The sequence below is a fragment of the Bombina bombina genome, chromosome 5 (assembly GCF_027579735.1).
Source record: "Bombina bombina isolate aBomBom1 chromosome 5, aBomBom1.pri, whole genome shotgun sequence".
Taxonomy (NCBI): Eukaryota; Metazoa; Chordata; class Amphibia; order Anura; family Bombinatoridae; genus Bombina; species Bombina bombina.
Window position 1 is genome coordinate 461,971,074 of NC_069503.1, and position 11,724 is coordinate 461,982,797.

The window sequence follows — 11,724 nt, forward strand, 5'->3', positions numbered from 1 at the left end:
TTCAAATAGTGTCGATTAGGAGGGTGAATGAACACGATTCCGCTCGAATACCACGGTTTTCATTTTGCATAAATCTGTGTCGGATTGAGATTGTGGGATCATATTTTACATAAAAAATGTGCAGATCTTGACGCTTTGATAACTACAGCGGATCTATCTTGCGACAATTACGACGCGGAATTCAAGCATATTTTCAGTTGATGCTTTAATAAATAAGCACCATGGACTTTACTTCCGGCCTTTGGTTGTGCTAATTCTAACACTATTTTGGCTTTTGTTTGAGCGCAATCCATAACTTTCAAATTGTAATACTAGCAAAATTAAGTGTGGTTGCATTATCCATTTAAATTATAGGGTGCGCTAAATTGATGCCAGCTGCATAAAACTTCTCTGGTAAATCTGTTTTACCATGGATTTGTAATATCAATTTGCGTGCTAATTTTAGTGTGGTACAGCAAAATTGCTATGAAGGCACGGGATATCATTAGCGCTCCACTTAAGGGGGCCGAATTATCATTGTGCGAGTGGACATGGTCCGATATTGCGGATCATGTCTGCTGCACATCGATTAAATGCCAACAGCATATGATCTCTGTATTTATCATTGCACCAGCAGTTCTGCTGGTTCAATACCGCCCCCTGCAGATTTGCAGCCAATCGGGTGTCAATCAACCCGATCGTATTGGATCTGGTTCTGCCGATTTCTGTCCGCTGCCTCAGAGCAGGCGGACAGGTTATGGAGCAGCAGTCTTTAGACCGCTGCTTCATAACTTGTGTTTCCGGCGAGCCTGAAGGCTCGCCAGAAACACGGGGCATCAAGCTCCGTACGGAGCTTGATAAATATGCCCCGTTGTCTGGGCCAATGTCTTTATTGCTTACCAGATCAAATGGTTGCTGAATCTATTTATTACAGATTGAAATGTAAACCTGTAACAAAGTCAAATGTGCCACAGGAAAAAAAAAGTAGATTAAAGTAATATTCATATTAGCACAAAAGTTCCTAAGCTAAAGCAAAATGTTTCCCTTTTCATTGCTGTGGTCACTCTGATGAGCATGCAAGAAAAATTATACACTTGCCATGGCAAGATAAATAATGTCCTTTTTGTTAGTTTAGCTATATTGTGTGACTTGAATCTAATTAAACTGATCATGTATTGGCAAGTGAAGCCCAAAAAGAAATAATGAGGCAATTTGCTTATGAACAAGGTAATTGACATTAGTGTGAAAATCTAAGAAGTGGGAAGTATATCTGTATACTCAGTTCTTTGAAATATGTGTTCCAGGAATATTCTGGATATATAGAGATTTATACTGATATATTTTTTCTTGTATGTCGTGCCATAGCTCTTAGACTTTTAAGATCTACGAGAGGTCGTATTTATAAAAAAAAATCTAAAGGCCATATTATACATTTTGATGAAGCTGTTCTGAATCGATAAAAACACATTTTCAAACCCCATTAAAAAATCAAATTTACTATCCTCTCCAATTACAAATGAAGACTATGATCAGCATAGGCTTGCCCAGACCTGGCAACTTGCTAGCATTCTGGCAAAACTACAAACTGTTAAAACATTGATGTAGCCATTAAAGGGACAGTCTACTCAAAACTAAACTTTCATGATTCAGATAGGGCATGCAATTTTAAACAACTTTCCAATTTACTTTTATCATCAAATTTGCTTTGTTCCCTTGGTGGTATTTTTGAAAAGCTAAACCTAGCTAGGCTCAAACTGATTTCTCAACAGTTGAAACCCGCCTCCTAGCTCAGAGCATTTTAAAAGTTTTTCACAGTTAGACTGTGCTAGTTCACATGTGTCATATAGATAACATTGTGCTCACTCCCGTGAAGTTATTTAGGAGTCTTCACTGATTGACTACACTGCATGTCTGTCAAAGGCACTTAGATAAGGAGGCTGTCTGCAAAGGCTTAGATACAAGGTAATCACAGAAGTAAAAAGTATATTAATATAACTGTGTTGGTTATGCAAAAACGGGGAATGGGTAATAGAGGGATGATCTATCTTTTTAAATAAGAAAAAATTTGGTGTAGACTGTCCCTTTAACTATGTTGAGATACTGAATTAAAAATATATTTTGGGGGTGGAGCCAGCCAGTATTGAGTTTGGCCGCAGATTAATGGAGCTCCACAGTTAACTCTCCCAAACCAATTATAAAAGAGGATATGATACACCACTGGCCCCAAACAGAACAATCTGAAGCACAGCTATGCATGAGGTGACTGGGTGGCACATGTAGGTGTCAAACAGGCAGATCTGGAACAGACACAACCTTGGGAACTCTGGCAACAGGAGGCCGCAGCATCCCATTGCCATGTGGCCGCTAGATGACATAACGCCTGAGAGACAAAAGGGAGCACTACAGTTCTTGGGGCACAATACAGCCTCAAGACATTAGTGCATGGCCGGATACTGCTGCTACGGCTTTTCTGTAATCAGCACTTAGGAAGATAGATAAGCTTTTGTGTGCCATTACCATGCTCAGACCATAAGCAGCAGTGGCAGAGGAGGAGACCAATAGTCAACCAAAAAAGGTACAGTTTAACATTATAATGCTTCACTTACGTAGGGGGTATCTTTATAAACTAACAAGGGTCTGAACAATCCTCTAATTGCACACTAAATATTTTTGGCGCAGATGGTGCAAAATCAGTATTTGTAGAGGCTGAACATAATTTCCTATAAAACCTGAAGAGAAATGCTTATTTTTCTAAGAAAGAACATGAGATAAACTCAAAAGACAGCCTGGAGAACAGAATTTAATAATAAGTGGCTGAAATGCAGATCTTGCAGCACTTTCCTTCTAATAAAGAATGGTTTTTCAGCATAGCAGGATGACTGTATTATAATACTTAACAATTTTAGATACTAGTTTTATTAAAGCAGGAATAAGTGGATTGTAAACTGCACAGACAAAAAGGCATCTCAAGTTTATCATCAAGATACCTGGAGCGCATTATCATCACTAACATCACTACAACAACCAAATCAGTTAATTTGTCTCATTAAAGTCACTACACTTCTATCTGCCATGGCTTCCAAAAAGCTATCCAAAGCTGATATATCTTCCAAAGCAGCAGAGTCTCAAGTCCAAAAGATGGATGCTGAATTCAAAGCTATTGAATCCACAGTAGAAGGTCCTGACAAATCTCCTTCCATATTTAATTCAGATAATATGGAAGAGAATATGGCAATGAAAGATGATGGAAACTGCCCAGTTACTAAGGCAGATATTTGCTTTTTGACTACAAAAACAGATTTTGCTAACTTCTTAACTCAGGTTGGGCAAATGATAAAGGAAGGCTCGTCCAAGGTAAAAAAAAAAAAAAAAATCAACCAATCATGGAAACAGAGTACTCCAACTTAAAGAAAATTCATAAAGTATTGTTCTTGAACAAGAATCCTTTGCACAACATGCTCAATAGAAAAATGAAAAATACATATGTCAGGGGCTGTTTAAATAAATGTTTGAATAATGTTCCATTATAAAAACCCTGACATACGTATTTTTTATATGCGTCCCCTCAAAGTGGCAATCCTATATTTCAGCAGTTCCCAACCTTTTTTCTCTCCCGTACCCCTTGATTAGGCTTTTCATTTATGAGTATCCCCTCTCTTTATTACCCCGACCTATCCCTCAAAAAATATATGTTGTATATATATATATATATATATATATATATATATATATACTTATTGCAGATGGGAATGTATTCTCTTTCATTGTAAATTTTATATTTAGAAGTAATTTAAGGACTGAAATGTGATTGGCACAAAAAAGTATGTCTATCTAAGATAACAGGAGAATGTCTTAAATAGAGATGTTCAGTATTTATAACATGATAGATATTTTTTCAGTTCTACTAGAAACAAAGCAGGACATTATTATATTATTATTTAATAATTGCATGAGACAGAATGTTCTTCAGTCATATTGGGAGTTCAATGAAAGATACACAAAACATAACATAAGTATAGACATACAGTAGATAGGGCCAAGTCCATACGAGTCATAAGTGGTGCTTGCTGGGGACAATAAAAATAAGGACTTATTGATAAATGTCAGCTTGTTTTAAAATGGTATCAGACAGATATAAGTCTGAAATTATCAGACAGGATCTAGGAACTGTAATAGGGCATTTACCTATGAATACAGAGAGTGAGCCTGACAGAGAGAGATGGGAGTGTTGCTAGACAAGTGCAATAAAGGAGATTTCTAGTAAAAGTGATGAATATATATATACTATATATATATTTATATATAGGCTTACCCGGTTTACCGGTAAGATCCCCAGTCCACTCCAGATGATCCTCCTTATATATATATATACAATTTTGCTTGCTGCCAGACATTGCCAGCCTGCAACCACCCGCGCACGGCGGCACACTGACTTTACTCCTGCCAGAGGCCAGCACAATGAGCACACATTTGATTTTTGGGGTCGGGCCGGGGTAAGTGCGTGCTGGTGGTGCTGTGCACAGTGCACACTAACACTAAATATAGCCTCAGACAGCCTGCGCCCTGCCCACAGTGCACAACATCCTGCGTAAAGTGTAGCTCGCATTTACACTGTGCCACCAATAGCTGCTGCATGTAAAATCAGTAGCGCTAGGTAGGAGGACCTTATTTTTTTGGGTTAAAGCAGGAAAATTCCTCCATTACCAATAATAGATTCACATACCCCCAACCACAGGTTGGAAACCGCTGCTATTTTGATTAACTTTTATTTATTTTTATAAAGACAGAACCAGTACCAGACAAACAGTGGTGGCACATTAAATATGTAATCCCCCTTTCCTTACTTAATACACAGTGCTCTAAATGTTTAACACCCCCTTACACAATTTGCAGTGCTTTAAATGTTTAACATTTTGTTAGATACTGTCTAAGTTGTGGCACAGTAGAAAGGCAGCAAGGTCTTGAAATGGTGACAACAACTTAATAAGAGGATTTTTATAGGCACATTGAATATCCATCCACTGCCACAGACCACTATATGCGTGTAACTTTACTTTTAAAGGGACACTCAATCAAAATTAATTTTTCAATATTCAGATAGAGCATGCCATTTTAAACAACTTTCCAATTTACTTCCATTAACAAAATGTGCACAGTCTTTTTATATTTAAACTTTTTGAGTCACCAGTTCCTACTGAGCATGTACAAGAATAAGTGTGTATGCACTTGTGAATGGCTGATGGCTGTCACATGGTACGTGTATGCATTTGTGATTGGCTGATGGCTGTCACATGGTACAGGGGGAGTGGAAAAAGATATAACAAAATTGTCAGAAAAAAAATCTACTACTCATTTGAAGTTCAGACTAAGTGCTATTGCATTGTCTTGTTATCTTGCATTTGTTGATTATGCAAATCTACTGTGTTGACTGGTCCTTCAAATGTATTTTTGATGTGTTTTTTTATACTTTTTTATTTTGCAAAACTGTTAACCAGAGCTCAGAGGACACGGTAATCATTCTAGCATAAATCAAGATTGCGCTCAAGCGTTCATTTTCAACTTGTAATATGAGCGCTACAAGGTGCGCAGACATCCGCGATATCACTCGGGCATTACTTTTAGCACGCCACTCATAATCTGGCCCCATGTGTTTTGAGTGTGGTGAGCCAATGCAATGTGGACTCTCTCAGGTCTTGCAGGAGGAACACAAACCTTGTGAGTGGAAGTTCTATTGAATAAGCTATAACCCTTATACCTGAAAAGTTAGTGGACCACTCTCAAATACTGAAAAAACTCCTGTAGGTTTGATGTTTGTACATGAGAGTACTGTACATTATCCAACAGCAGAGATAGAGGTATCAATAAGTATTCAAGTAGTGCATATTTTGGCAGTGGTAGTTCCTGAATTAACCTATTCTCTACTCTTAGGAAGAGACTTTTCAGAGTTTCATACATTACTCAAAGATCAGACACACAGGAAGCTGGAGGATGAATAAATTGTGACTCCTCGTGTAATATTCCCATTTACAGATAATGATTTGTTTGTGGGTAAAACAAAAATTACATAAAACCTGGAAAGTGTGTAGAGAAAGAAAGCTTAAAGGGCCATAATACCCAAATGTTTAAACACTTGAAAGTGATGCAGCATAGCTGTAAAAAGCTGACTAGAAAATATCACCTGAATATCTCTATGTAAAAAAGAAAGATATTTTACCTCAAAAATTCCTCAGTAGCCACCTCCCATTGTAAAGGATTTCTAAGCAGCATTTTAGTGTGTCTGTCCTGGGACAGCTGAAAGGATGAGCCTCGTGAACTCTCATATTATTTCACCAATCAGGTAAAGGAAGCTTACTATCTCATGAGATCACAGTAAGAGTTCATGACCTCAGCACTGCTGATGCTGATTGGCTGTTGTTCATTTCTTCATTTCATTTTTTTTTTATTTTTACCTGCAGCTGGGAGCAGCTGAGTATAACTTTTTACACAGAACTTACTCTGCTGAGCTGAGGAAATTGTGAGGTAAAATATCTTCCTTTTTTACATAGAGATGCTCAGGTGATATTTTCCTGTCAGCTTTTTACAGTTATACTGGATCAGTTTCAAGTGATTTAGCATATGAGTATTATGTCCCTTTAAGTTTACCAAAGCTTTAGCTTAAGCCTTGTTAAATGAAGAAGAAAAACACTCTAATAAGGGAGTGGCAACCCAGGTGAAAGAATCAGAGCTGTTAACAGAACAACAAGAAATTCTAGTGCAAAGAGATTAATGGAATGAAATAACCCTGATGAGAATATCCTAGGTAAGTTTGGTCCTCCTAGTGTAAACGTTGGGTGCTTTCAAGCTAGTGATCCTCTACTACAACATGCAAGGAGCAGTGTGGTAGAGGTTAACGGAGTGCCTGTGGAAGGATTAACAACAAGTTATTTTCCTTATTTATACATCTCTAATATATATATATAAAAATAGTACAAAGAGGAGGATTGAGAATACTGTTTTTTCAATCAAAGATGGACCAAAGGCTGCACAGTGGTTTCAACGCTTTATTACTTAAATATACACATTAAGCTTGATAGTAATGGGCCGTCTATTCTCCACCCATATTTCAAATAGTAAACACATACACAGAAAATATAAAAAGAGCATAAGAGGCAAAGAGAAGCAAAACCGTTGTAAAAATATATATATCACACCATAACAAAAATCCTGATACTGCAGTATGCTGCTAAAAATAATCCCTAAGCTTTATGCAAAAAACAAATAAATTAGTAGTGGGGCCCCAGGGTTGAACAGTGAAGATGTAAACATTACAGAAGTCCTGAATTTGCAAACCAGGCACTCAAGTGTTAAACAACACGCACTGGTATTGATGTAGAGAACTTCTTATTACAATACAGTCTAATTGATGCTAAGTTGGCGCTATGCGCTGATGACTGTGTAACTTGTAACTATATACAATTTCATCTCTAACATTTTCAAGGGTAGTATCCACTTTGTATCAAGTGTGCGATAGAAAAGAGATACAACATGGTATCAGCAGTCTTTTCAACAGCTTTAACACAGACTTCTCACGGGTAGCAAGACTTTTTGGCCAAACCTCACCTGTAATACACAGACGCTTCGTCCTCCACTAGACTGGGTTAGAACAACTGTGATTCTGCGGTTTCAAGTAAAATTTAGCTTTTAATAATACAAAAAGTTAAAATCTTGGGAAAAACATGACGTTTCGATGCCTAACTGGCATCTTTTTCAAATGTCCCAAAAGGTACATCCAAAGTGGTCACACCAGCTATGTGGTGTTCCCCATGAGAGCATAAAACTACTGGCTGAATGTGTTATATTTATACAAGTCATAGCTGACATCAAGGCTGTGTTCAGCTGTGGATAATCACTTGCAAATCTGATCAGCTGGTTCCGTTCCCACCCACAAGCTTTATACTTCATTGCGCTGTTAGTTGAGCAACTGCATGGCTAATTTGCATATGTGGGAGTGATCTGCACCAGAGTAGTGTCCAATGATCTTGCGATGTTTTCAGGCATCATCATACATGCCCACTTGTCTCTGCCGTGAGTGAAACTTCCCCAAACAAAGGGATATTGGCCTGTGACTTATGAACGGCTTCTGGCACAACAATGTATGTTTCACACAGGTTGGTGAGGGGTCACCTTTGTCAATCAACGTAGAAACTGCATGTTCACCTTGGTGCATGATGTACTGAACATTGTACTGGGATGTAATACACATTCAAAAAGTTGTAGTGAGGAGATCTAATGTCTCACCTATAGCAGGTACACCCTCGCATTTATTCATAGAGCAACAGCTAATGCAGGGATATCAGGAAATATCGATGGGGTGTAATACACATTCGATCTATTCAAATCAGACAACACGAATGCCCCACTTGTAGTGGGTACATCCCCATTGGTTAATATGAAGCTCCCATGCAAGATTAGCATAAAATGCTTGATAGAGCACACAATCCAGCAACATGTGAGGGGGGGTGATTTTAAATAAGTGACATCTAATAACACATTAGCCAAGTAGCAAAGGAAGAAAAAAATGTAGAGAAGAAAAAAATGAAAAAATAGAAAAAATAAGAAAAGAAAAAAAAAGTTAAAAACATAGTAGAAGCTGGAACAATGAGCAAATTCAAAAAGTGTCCATTTTATAATCCAATGATAGAAAAATTTTGTGCATTTGTATTCATTCATTAGTGGATCATTTTTATCCAATGAACGGCCCAAAGTCCAATTTGATGTTTAATCCTTTAGGAGAGACGGTGTCCAACATGTAGATCCATCTGGACTCTAGTCTAAGTAACATATTGTTGCGGTCTCCCCCCTTTTTTGGAATAGGTAGATGATCAATAATCATGCAGCGTAGACTGGAGTTGCTATGTTTCTGTGTAGCAAAGTGTCGGGCAACTGGGAGATCAGATGTTCCATTCTTCAGTGCTTCCCTAATGGAGCATCTGTGATTCGCCATTCTATCTTTGAAAGGGGTGGTCATTTTCCCCACATAGACCAGAGAACAGGGGCAAATTAGGATATATATGACATATGAGCTGTTACAATTCAGATGGTAACGAATGGTATATCTTTTATTATTGTGTGGATGTTGAAAAGAATCTCCAACTTGAATGGAATTACAGTTAACACAATCATCGCATTTGTAGCAACCACTTTTTTGAGATTTTAACCACGTATCACCTTGATGGGAACTTTTGGGATACTTTTTTACCAGTAGGTCCCTGATACTCCTCACCCGTCTGTAAACCACTCTTGGAGTGTTAGTTTTCCAGGATGCCAGGCTCCTGTCGGTCTCAAGTAAGTCCCATCTATTGTGAATGGAATCCCTTATGGTCTCATGTGATGGAGAGAATGTGGTAATGAAGTTTAACTTTTCTTCAGTCATGTTTTTTCTTTCTTTATGTTTTAGGAGCGAATCTTGGTTACACATGTGGAGTTTCTGTCTCGCCATATTAATATCCTTAATGTCATATAGCCTTTCCTCCAATTTCTTACACATAGCATCCAATTGTTCACTGCAGATTTCTGGTTCGGAATAGTGATGTCGCAAACATAACATTTTGGGATTGCGAACGCGAACTTCCGCAAAAGTTCGCAAACCGGCGAACCGGGCGAACCGCCATAGACTTCAATAGGCAGGCGAATTTTAAAACCCACAGGGACTCTTTCTGGCCACAATAGTGATGGAAAAGTTGTTTCAAGGAGACTAACACCTGGACTGTGGCATGCCGGAGGGGGATCCTTGGCAAAACTACCATGGAAAATTACATAGTTGATGCAGAGTCTGGTTTTAATCCATAAAGGGCATAAATCACCTAACATTCCTAAATTGTTTGGAATAACGTGCTTTAAAACATCAGGTATGATGTTGTATCGATCAGGTAGTGTAAGGGTTACGCCCGCTTCACAGTGCGCAGTGTAGGTGATATACCTGCCATGACCATGCTTTGCAAACCAGGTATCAGTGGTCAGATGGACCCTTGCCCCAACACTGTGTGCCAGACATACCATTATAGCAGACTTATATGGCTTTGGCGTTGCTTTTTGGTAATTAGAAGGCTGCTAAATGCCCCACGTATTTTATGCCCAGCAGTGAAGGGGTTAATTAGGGAGCAAAGTTTGTTCACTTTTTCACAAACTTTAGGTTTCTCACAGAAATTATTTACAAACAACTTATGCAATTATGGCATAAATGGTTGTAAATGCTTCTCTGGGATCCCCTTTGTTCAGAAATAGCAGACTTATATGGCTTTGGCGTTGCTTTTTGGTAATTAGAAGGCTGCTAAATGCCAACGCGCACCACACGTGTTTTATGCCCAGCAGTGAAGAGGTTAATTAGGGAGCATGTAGGCAGCTTGTAGAGTTAATTTTAGCTTAAGTGTAGTGTAGTAGACAACCCAAAGTATTGATCTAGGCCCATTTTGGTATATTTAATGCCACCATTTCACCGCCAAATGCGATCATATAAAAAAATAATTGTTCACTTTTTCACAAACTTTAGGTTTCTCACAGAAATTATTTACAAACAACTTATGCAATTATAGCATAAATGGTTGTAAATGCTTCTCTGGGATCCCCTTTGTTCAGAAATAGCAGACTTATATGGCTTTGGCGTTGCTTTTTGGTAATTAGAAGGCTGCTAAATGCCAACGCGCACCACACGTGTTTTATGCTTAGCAGTGAAGGGGTTAATTAGGGAGCATGTAGGCAGCTTGCAGAGTTAATTTTAGCTTAAGTGTAGTGTAGTAGACAACCCAAAGTATTGATCTAGGCCCATTTTGGTATATTTCATGCCACCATTTCACCACCAAATGCGATCAAATTTAAAAAAAACTTAAATTTTTTCGCAATTTTAGGTTTCTCACTGAAATTATTTACAAACAGCTTGTGCAATTATGGCACAAATGGTTGTAAATGGTTGTAAATGCTTCACTGGGATCCCCTTTGTTCAGAAATAGCAGACATATATGACTTTGGTGTTGCTTTCTGGTAATTAGAAGGCCGATAAATGCTGCTGCGCATCACACGTGTATTATGGCCAGCAGTGAAGGGGTTAATTAGGTAGTTTGTAGGGAGCTTGCAGGGTTAATTTTAGCTTTAGTGTAGAGATCAGCCTCCCACCTGACACATCAGACCCCCTGATCACTCCCAAACAGCTCCCTCCCTCCCCCACCCCACAATTGTCCCTGCCATCTTTTTTTTTTTTTTTAGCATATTTACATATGCTGGGGTGTAGCATCCCCTCTTAGCCCCCAACCTCTCTGATCTCCCCAAAACAGCTCTCTAACCCTCCCCATCTGCCTTATTGGCGGCCATCTTGGGTACTGGCAGCTGTCTCCTATTATTTCACAGTTAAAAAAGTGTTTGTTTTTTTAAATGTACACTACTGTTACACCAGATATGAGTGGTGGCTCTGGGCAAGTGGGCACAGTATACGCTTTGAGCCTGACACACACGCTGGCAGGCAACTGCAATTAGATTACACAGGAAAAAAAAAAAAAAAGCAGACTGATGTTCTAGCCCTAAAAAGGGCTTTTTGGGGTGCTGTCCTTACAGCAGAGATCAGATGAGTCCTTCAGGACTGTAGTGGACACTGAATACACTAGCCTAGCTATCGATTTCCCTATTAAATCAGCAGCAGCTACACCGTCCCTCCTCTCAATAAGAATGCAGCTTCCGAATGAATCCAGGAGGTGGGAGGGTCTGGGAGGGAGGGTC